This window comes from Lactuca serriola, chromosome 2 (assembly GCF_051521515.1).
Source record: "Lactuca serriola cultivar US96UC23 chromosome 2, Lser_US96UC23_V15, whole genome shotgun sequence".
Classification (NCBI taxonomy): Eukaryota; Viridiplantae; Streptophyta; class Magnoliopsida; order Asterales; family Asteraceae; genus Lactuca; species Lactuca serriola.
Window position 1 is genome coordinate 90,510,066 of NC_136409.1, and position 10,296 is coordinate 90,520,361.

Here is a 10,296-nt window from a genome sequence, read left to right on the forward strand (position 1 = left end):
GATAGTCTTGCGGACATCCTTCCCTAACACTCGAACTGGTGATATTCGGATCTCAGATCCATTTCTGAAAGTAATTCTTTCCTTGCGTTTGCTCAACCATTTCATCTATGCGAGGCAGAGATAACGATTTCTATTGAAAAATCTTGACGGAGTTCTCGATATCCGAGGCACATACGATGCAATCCGTCGATCTCTGGAAGAATAAGACCGGGGTTCTCCAGGGTGAGAAGCCTAGTCTTCTTATTCTATCACTGTGTGGTTTGCTAAGTTGTCTGCACTGTTCTTGTGTCTCCGTAGGTGTTTAGGCTGTAGGGCGATCCGTTTACGGGAGTCATACTGGGTTCTAGGTTTGTTCACATGACGATGTGATTACTCGTAGTCTTGAGCAGTTCTCCGTCCTGAAGTTCATATTAGAATTCATACATGGTTTCATAATCACAATTTAGTGTATACGAGTCGTATATAATTAAGATTGAAAAGGTGGTCGAATAACTGATTCTTCTTTAAGCTCACATCCCATCGAGGAAAAAGAAGTTAAAGTGGAACTCAAGAATTACACAATGCTCATCAAAACTTTGCTCAATTGCATAGACTTCTAATGTGGAACTCAAGAATGAAACAATGCTCATCAACCTTTGCTTAAATTGTATAGATTCTATTGTGGAACTCAAGAATTAAAAATGCTCTTCAAAGGTTTGCTAAATTGCTAAGATGACTTTTATTGTGGAACTCTAGAATAAAACATTGGTTATCAAAGCTTTTCTAAATTGCATAGACTTCTAATGTTGAACTAAAGAATGAAATAATGCACATCGAAGCTTTGCTTAAATTTCATAGACTTCTATTGTGGAACTCAAGAATTAAACAATGCTCATCAATGCTTTGCTAAACTGCAAAGACTACTTATGTTGTGGAGCTCAACAATTAAACAATGTTCATAAAAACTTTGCTAAATTCCATAGACTTCTAACGTGGAACTCAAGTATTAAAAAATGCTCATCAATGCTTTGCTAACTTGCATAGACTTCTAATGTGGAACCATAGAATGAAACAATGCTCATGAAAGCTTTGCTAAATTTTATAGACTTCTATTATGGAACTCAAGAATCAAATGATGCTCATCAAAGCTTTGGTAAAATTGCATAGACTTCTATTGTGGTACTCAAGAATTAAACGATGCTCATCAAAGCTTTGCTAAACTGCACAACCTTCTAATATGGAACTCAAGAATGAAATAATGCTCTTCAAAGCTTTGCTTAAATTGCATAGAGTACTATTATGGAACTCAAGAATAAAGAAATGCTCATCAAAGCATTGCTAAATTGCAAAGACTACTTCTATTGTGGAACTCAAGAATTAAACAATGCTCGTCAAAGCTTTGCTAAATTGCATAGACTTCTAACATGGAACTCAAGAATGAAACAATGCTCTTCAAAGCATTGCTTAAATTGCATAGACTTCTATTGTGGAACTCAAGAATTAAACAATGCTCATCAAAGCTTTGCTAAATTGCGAAGACTACTTCTATTGTGGAACTCAAGAATTACACAATGCTCATCAAAACTTTGTTAAATTGCATAGACTTTTAATGTGGAACTCAAGAACGAACCAATGCTCATCAACCTTTGCTTAAATTGTATAGACTTTTATTGTGAAACTCAAGAATTAAACAATGCTCTTCATAATGGACTAGAAACTTGTTTGAATGAGCTTAGGACCACAAAACACGAAGGAAATGATGTGCTCAAGGGTTCACGGTCGTAAACCCTAGTGTTTACGACCGTCAACTCCCAAGGAGTGGTCCAAGGACGTCAAACTCCACGGGAGTACCCTTTTGAACCCTAATCACTTCTCAAGACCTTTGTTTTGACCTTAGAACCCTTCCTAGTGATGCAAGAGACCTTTAAACACACAAACTCACTATTCCCATGAGTTTACAGTCGTAAACTCAAGGGGGAAGTGGTCTCTCAACCGCAAACTCATGTTAGGATGGTCACTTGAAGTGTAAACTCCATAGTGAGGCCATACACTCTTTTGAAGCAACCCCTAGCACTCCTTGCACTTGTAGCAAAGCGTTTTCATGCACTAAAGGGTCTTTACTTACTAAATTGGTGATAAAATGACTAACTAGACACCATCATGTGCCACTATATGTTACATAGGATCCGTGGGCGTGTTCAAGTCCTCACTTGACACCTAGCATCCTACCCAACATTCCATCCACTCCACTCACTGCAGGTGAGTTCATACCCCTTAATTAACCTTTCAAATGTTTTTAAATGCTTTTATGGGGGGAATACAAGTTGAATCCAACAAATTATAGTATCAATCACATGTGATTTGTAACTTACTATAAAAAAGGATTTCTATACTTTTAACCGTTTTGCAATCAAATCTGCTTTCAATGTTTATCAAACTCATTTTCATGTTAATTTCTTATAAAAACTATTTTCAAACTCTTTTAAACTTCTTATGTTTATAAAATATACCCACAACAATATATTTATATAAGTAAGACTTGAAGGACTTAGGACTGATAGCTCGCCTTATTTCCTGTTCTTGTTTGATTGGGGTCTTAGGGTAATTGTTATCTGTCCAACTGTCGTTGAATTCTTAGTTATATATTGTATGTATTTGTGTTGGATATGAATACCTTCACTCATTTCAATACTTTTGGGTATCCATGAAAGACTGCAACATGCTAGTTAACTATAATAGGTATAGTTAAGGTAAACCACTCCTTACTACCAATACTATGAGTCTCTACAAGAAGAATACTATTATAGTTAAGGTCTAGTTAACTATAATAGGTATAGTTAAGGTTTACCACGGGTAGTACTACCATTACTATGAGTCTCTACAAGAAGAATACTATACAAAAGAACACTAAATACATTATACCGAGAAGCACACTATACCCTAATACAAGAGAACATACTAAAACAGAATGTGATACACTATTCCTCTATACGGCACTTTACTGCGCCTTCGCCGTGTAACCTTAGTCTCCTGGAGGGAGAGCGGACTCTACCTGTATAGACCTATACAGGGCGGACACTCTCACATCCCGACTGCTAGCTACAGTCCGAGCCGACTAGGCCCAGGGATGATAACATGCTACCACACTACGTGTGACCTGGAGGGTCATGATACATTCGATCGCCTATCTGCATGGTTACATACAGATTCACATTCGGATCCCTAAATCAACAATTTAAGAATTAAGGGTAAAGTAGACTCCCCGAGGTGTATTATATACTTATCAACACCTAGAGTCTGCAATTTACTTACCATTCGTTCGGCAGTAACACTGCTGGAATAATACATTATTTTCCCCATTTACTTTGTTCAAATGAAGTCCAAACTATATTTTTATAATTAAAAGTCTAATTGGGAAAACTTTTACACACTCAAAGGATCAAACCTACAAGTAACCAAGTTTTGGCAGAAGACTACTTTCACTGGAAAATATAGGATTTTCTAGAGATTCACACTATTTTCAAACCTAATAACAACCTTCATGTTATACAATTATAAACACTTTTATACAAGAAATGACACTAAATTCTTATGAACTCAGGTCGTCAGTAGACAGGCACATATGCAGCTTTTGAGAAGACGGAGCACATATAAGACTCCTCCTTATTTATGATTATACTTTTTGGTGTCTAACAAACTATACAGAACACGCTTGTATTACAATTACTATAGCGATGAAATCGATGTTGTTGCTTGTTTTTACTATTATGCTTTGTTATGATACTGTACATGACGTCCTCCACCCCAGAACGTATGCCGCTGTTCTAGGTTTTGGGGTGTGACAGATTGGTATCAGAGCATTATTTATAGTGAATCAAGTATATCAACCCATAAAAGATATACGAACTATAAACACATCGGGATTAAAACACTCTGACCAAGAATATATACTTTTAAATACTAAAATATTTAACTAAGTATATATATACATCCATTAATACAAAGGATCAGTATCATACTAGAACAGAACAAAAGTATTAAGATTGTTGGACAGCACAATTGGGCTTAGAGACATAAAGTCACATCTACACGAATGTAGCCTGGTCAACTACATTTTCCTAGGAGTGACTAGCATGTGCCTAAGAGTGATTGTGATGTTGCAACAAGTGTAAAAACTTAGCCACACTACCACAAGAACGTTAGAACAAGAATACTATAAGAGTATTCTGCATTCTATTAACTACATATATGAGAACTAAAAGGGTCGTTAGTAGTAGGGCAATAGTTTCTAAGTGGATACACCATGGTTACATGTGACTAAGGCGCTATAGACTTAGAATCTGTGACCTTTGCTTCATTTCTTGTTCTTGTTTGATTGTGGACTTAGAGTTAGGGTCACTGATTCGAAGGTCTATCCTGCTTCGGTTACATGTAATTGGTATGCACTATGCAAGTATTGGGTCGACTAATAACGATCATCTTATAAGTATCCTAGATTAGTACGTCTATTAACCATTCTTTCCCCATTCTCGAGTAGTTAGCATGGCTGGCTTCCACCATCCCGGTGATCTGTATTATCCAAACCAAGACATTGGAGGATGGCTCGAAGAGGAGTCAGAAGACGATCAACCGATTCCTTTGGATGATCACCATGTAGAAGGCTTTTCGGATAGCTCCAACTCCGAACTAGAAGTCAACTACCTGCCCCCAGTAGTTCCAAACCCTAACCCTTGTCCGACATTTCAGGGTCCCACTCCCATGTGGGCAATAACCTTGAACCGATGGAGCGATGAACAGGGTCAGCCTTTACCTTTCAACGGAGACCGAAGCTTCTACAATGTCACACCCCAAAACCGATGGCGGAAACGTTCCGGGGCGGAGGACGTCATGTAAAGTATCACAACCAATGTACATAGTAAGCATAGTAAACACAGAACATTACATTCCATAGGAATATTTACATTTGTTTCAAAGCAAAGAAATACATGTTATATATATATATATATATATATATATATATATATATATATATATTAGTATAACAAAAGGAAAGACGAGACTTCTATATGCACCGTCTTCTCCAAAAGAACGTGGGATACCTGTCTAACGAGAACTTGAGAATACAAGCAGTTTTAAAATATCAGCATAAAGCTGGTGAGTTCATAAGCAGTTTATTTCTGGTAAAAGAACAAGTTTCCTTTGGTTTTCTAAAAAAGTTGTTATCCAAGAAAATCCCATATTTTCTTATAAGAGAAGTTTAGTATTTGTTAAACAGCCTGGTTAAGAGAAGTTAAGTTATCTCAGGAAAAACCCTTATTTTCCTTAAAAGTTGGTGGTTGGTTATCGGTTCGGAATACAGTGTACAAGTATCTACCATACTTGTAGCGTTTCAGTGAAGTTTCCTGAAGCCTGGTTATCCTTGAAAAGTACATTAGTTTTAACACATATATAAAACTAAACTAAAGTAAATTTCCATAATCTAAGTTGCGAGTTCCATAACCATACAATAAACTAGATAAGGCTCGTAACGGGGCTAATATCATTTTATGACTTTTGTCACCCCTGGACCGGTCGGTCCCACTGTAGCTAGCAGCCTGGTGCGGGGTAGTCAATCCCGTATAGATTTATACACTCAAGTCACGTTCTCCCTCCAGGAGATTCTGGTTATAGGGTAGTCCTTCACTCTCGTATCTAGGGGGAGTATTACAAAGGACGTGTCTCCAATCTTAAGATTAATGAATTTAAAAGTAATAATACAGAAAATTCTATTTTAATAGTCCTTCACTCTCGTATCTAGGGGGAGTGTTATCAAGGACATGTCTAAAGTTCTAAGATTAATGTTATTGGTCACTCTCGTATCTAGGGAGAGTGTTATCAAGGACGTATCAAAAGCTCTAAGATTAATGTTATTGGCCCTTCACTCTCGTATCTAGGGGGAGTGTTATCAAGGACGTATCAAAGTTCTAAGATTAATGATTTTAACAGTAATGATGTGAAAAATTATTTGTGAAATATAAAATATAACATTTTATAATGAGCTTTGCAATTAGTTTGAAAACGAACTCTGCAAATTAAATGGTTGGTTAATACGGTTTTCAGTGTTAAAAGCATACGGAATATGAAACATTTCATACGAAATAATAAGTTTGAGTACAAGATTTCCTTGTACTTTTGCTTGTATTCCCCCCTCCTGAAAACATGAAAAACACGAAAAAAGGTGTAGGCGTATGAACTCACCGGTCGGGAAATGTGTCGGATATGATGCTAAATGTCAGATTAGGGCTTGAACACACGCGAGGATCCTATGTAACATGAGGAGATACATGTAATTGTATCTAATTAGACCTTGAACTACTAATTAAGTAAGATAATACACTTCGAGGCGTGAAATCACTTTATCTCAAGTGTTAGGAATGATTCGGGTTGCATCTAAGGGGGGGTGTAAGGCCTAGTTATGGAGTTTACTCTTTGAGAGTAAACTCTTAGAAGAGATTACGGCCCATAGACCATATCCCCATGAGTTTATGGCTGTAAACTCATGGGTGGTGTGTTCTTGGATGTTTAAACATAGAGTTTACGGCCGTAAACTCTTACTTGGCCCTTTCTTGCATGATTTGGGGTCTCAAATGAAAGAATACAAGGTTCTATGCATTAATCCAAGCCATAAGGGGAAGTTAGGGCACCATTTGACCTCCTTAAGGGAGTTTACGGCCAAGGGACCAATCCTTGGGGGCTTTACGGCCGTAATCTCCTAAGGTCATGGTTTCCTTGATGATTAAGGTCCCTACTTCGATGGTGGTTGGTTCTAGACATTATCTCAAGCCATAGGAGGTGATTAAGGGGCAATTTAACACCTTAAATGGTGTTTACGGTCTAAGAATGAGTGTTTACGGTCCAAGAATGTTCTTGGGCCATAAACTCATGTTTACTCCCCAAATGACAAGATTTTGGTGTTCTAAACTCGTACATGCAAGTCCCTAAGTCATAGCTAAGCACTAGAAGTGATTTGGAAGGGTTTTGGGGCTTCAAAACCCCATTTATGGGTGTTTGCGGTTTGGGGCTGTTCTAGGGCCGTAAACACAAGATTTTGAGGGTTTTGGATGATTTAAACACGGATTTGCATGCTAAACAAGCTAAACAACAAGCTAGGATAGATTACTTACAAGTTTGGAGCTTGAAAGAGGTGTTTTGGATCAAACTTGGCTTGAAGAGAGAGAGAGTAGAGAGAGAAAGTGTTATGAGTGGGAAAAAGCTTCAAATGAAGTCCACTCACCCTTATATAGGGTTTGAGTTTGTGGCCCGGTGGAAATCTACTCGATACCGACGTTAAACAGAGCTTATGGTCGTACCCGTTTACGTTGTCGTAACCCGACGTGGTCGTGAATTAGAAACTTTTAAAAAGAATATCGAGGGTGTTTCATGTGTTTCTAATGCGTTTGGACACTCATGAAGTCAATTCGATAAAGACGAGTTTTATTGACAGAAATGGGTTACGGTGACAGAATAAATTTCAAGTTGTCACATACAACAGAAGCGAGGGAGGTTCAGCGGACCGAGTCTTGCCCATCATGGTCCGTAGGATTGCCAGGAATGTCGAGCAAGGTCAAGCAGCCATTGGCAGAGTTATGGAGGTTGATGCCAACTCTAACCTTAACACTGTCCGTATCCGTCGGCTAGAAGAAGCTATGGATAAGACTAGGAGGACCAATGAGGCTCTGCAGCAACAACTAGTTGCATCCCGAGCCGAAGTCAGGGAACTCCGGGCGTGTCAGAGAGCACAGGAACGACATATTCAAGAAGTTGTGCGCCAATTGGCTGACCTTAGGGTTCGCCCAAGGGATACCCGTCGCCAGTAGAAGATGTCCACTTATCTCCCTTTTTTGTTTAAGGAATAGCCTTTTCTTTTCTATGCTCGGTAGAGCACTTGTCTGTAAACATTTCTAACTCTGAAAGTACTTTACCTAGACTCCTAGACTGCCAACATTTTCCCTTATGGTTTGATGTAAGAACTACTGTTAGGTCACTTTTCCCGAACTCATATTACATCATTAATACCAGTAATATTGGCAGTTACCTAGTCTGTTGCTATGACAATACCTGATGGTTGGACTATGTCGATTTAGTCCATGAAACACTCTCATCATGTTTTGCAATTGATTCTTATTATTGTCATAATCTCTATAAACTTTCAGTAAAAGATGCCTCCCCGCAAGCGCCCGAACAGAGGCAGACCTACGACTCAAACTCCACCTCCACCACCCCCTCTTCCGCAGTTCGATCCAGTGTTGTTTCAGACAGCTGTAACCGCAGCTGTGACTGCAGTTATGGCCCAAATGAAATATGGCGATGCAAGTGGAGCCGGAATGGGCACCAACTCTAGACATGGTGAAATCCACGCACGTACGCAGGGGTGCACTCACCCTTATATAGGGTTTGAGTTTGTGGCTCGGTGGAAATCTACTCGATACCGATGTTAAACGGAGCTTATGGTTGTACCCGATTAAGTTGTCGTAACCCGACGTGGTCATGAATTAGAAACTTTTAAAAAGAATATCGAGGGTGTTTCACATGTTTATAATGTGTTTGGATACTCATGAAGTCATAATAAAAGTCTCAATTTAAATAAGCTAATCCAAAATGTTAACGGAACAATTCGATAAAGACGAGTTTTATTGACAGAAACGGGTTACAGTGACGGAATAAATTTCAGGTTATCACATTATCCCCCCGTTAGAGGGAATTTCGTCCCGAAATTCAAAATTAAGATACAAATTATGGAATTGGAAAGAGATGCGGATATTTCTGTTTAATCGAGTCTTCGCGCTCCCAAGTGAATTCAGGTCCCTGCTTGGCATTCCAGTAAACCTTCACTATCGGGATGCGGCTCTGTTTTGTACGTTTGATCTATCGACCCATGATTTCGATTGGTTCTTCCACGAAGTTCAGGTTTTCGTTGATCTCGATCTCATCAAGAGGGATCACGAGGGTTTCATCGGATAGGCACTTCTTAAGGTTAGAGACGTGGAATACAGGGTGGATGTTGCTAAGCTCTTGAGGTAGTCAGAGTTTATAGGCTACGAGACCGATCCTAGCGAGGATCTCAAAAGGTCCTATGTACCTTGGGTTAAGTTTCCCGCACTTTCCAAAGCGTATCATGCCTTTCCAGGGCGAGACCTTTAACAGGACACGATCTCCAACCTGGAATTCCAAGGGTTTTCGTCGTTTATCGGCATAACTCTTCTGTCTATCTCGTGAAGCTTTCAGTCGTTCTCAGATTTGGATGATTTTCTTGGTGGTTTCACGGATGATTTCAGGTCCAGTGAGAGCACTGTTGGGGACTCGACTCTTGGCTAGCTGCGTGTCCCCTACCTCGACCTAGCATAGAGGGGATCTGCACTTGAAACTGTAGAGGGCTTCGAACAGGGCAGCCTTGATGCTGGTGTGGTAGCTGTTGTTATACGAGAACTCGATCAAAGGTAAATGGGTGTCCCACGACTTTCCGAAATCGATGACACATGCTCTCAGCATGTCTTCCAGGGTCTGGATAGTTCTCTCACTCTACCCATCTGTCTGAGGATGATAAGTTGTACTCATATCCAACTTAATTCCAAGAGCTTTTTGAAGGGACTGCCAAAACCTTGAGGTAAACCTGCTATCTTGATCGGAGATAATGGACATAGCACCGTGCAGTCGGACTATCTCTTGGATGTAGATTCGCGTGAGTCTTTCCATCTTGAACGATTCTTTAATCGGAAGGAAGTGAGCGGATTTTGTCAATCGGTCGACAATTACCCATATGGTGTCGTACCCACTCGAAGATTTGGGTAACTTGGTGATGAAATCCATAGTAATCATCTCCCATTTCCACTCAGGTATCTCGAGCTGCTGGAGCAGACCCGAGGGCTTCTGATACTCGACCTTTACTTTGGCGCAAGTTAGACACTTGCCCACGAAGGTAGCGATTTCGGCTTTCATATTTGGCCACCAATATAGCTTCTTGAGATCCAGGTACATCTTATCCGAACCTGGGTGAACGGAGTTTCTGGTCTTGTGAGCTTCGTTCATGAAAACTTCCCTAAAACCTCCGAACTTTGGGGTCCAGATTCGATCCATGAAATAGTAGACTCCATCACCTCTGATCTCAAGTTTCTTATCTATTCCCCTTAGAGCTTCGTTCGCCACGTTTTCTGGTTTTAGGGCTTCTAACTGAGCTTCTCGGATTTGTGTGGATAAGTGGGAATGGATGGTCATTGTCAGTGTCTTCGCCTTGTTGCTTGAGCTTTCCTTTCGACTAAGGGCATCTGCTACCACATTGGC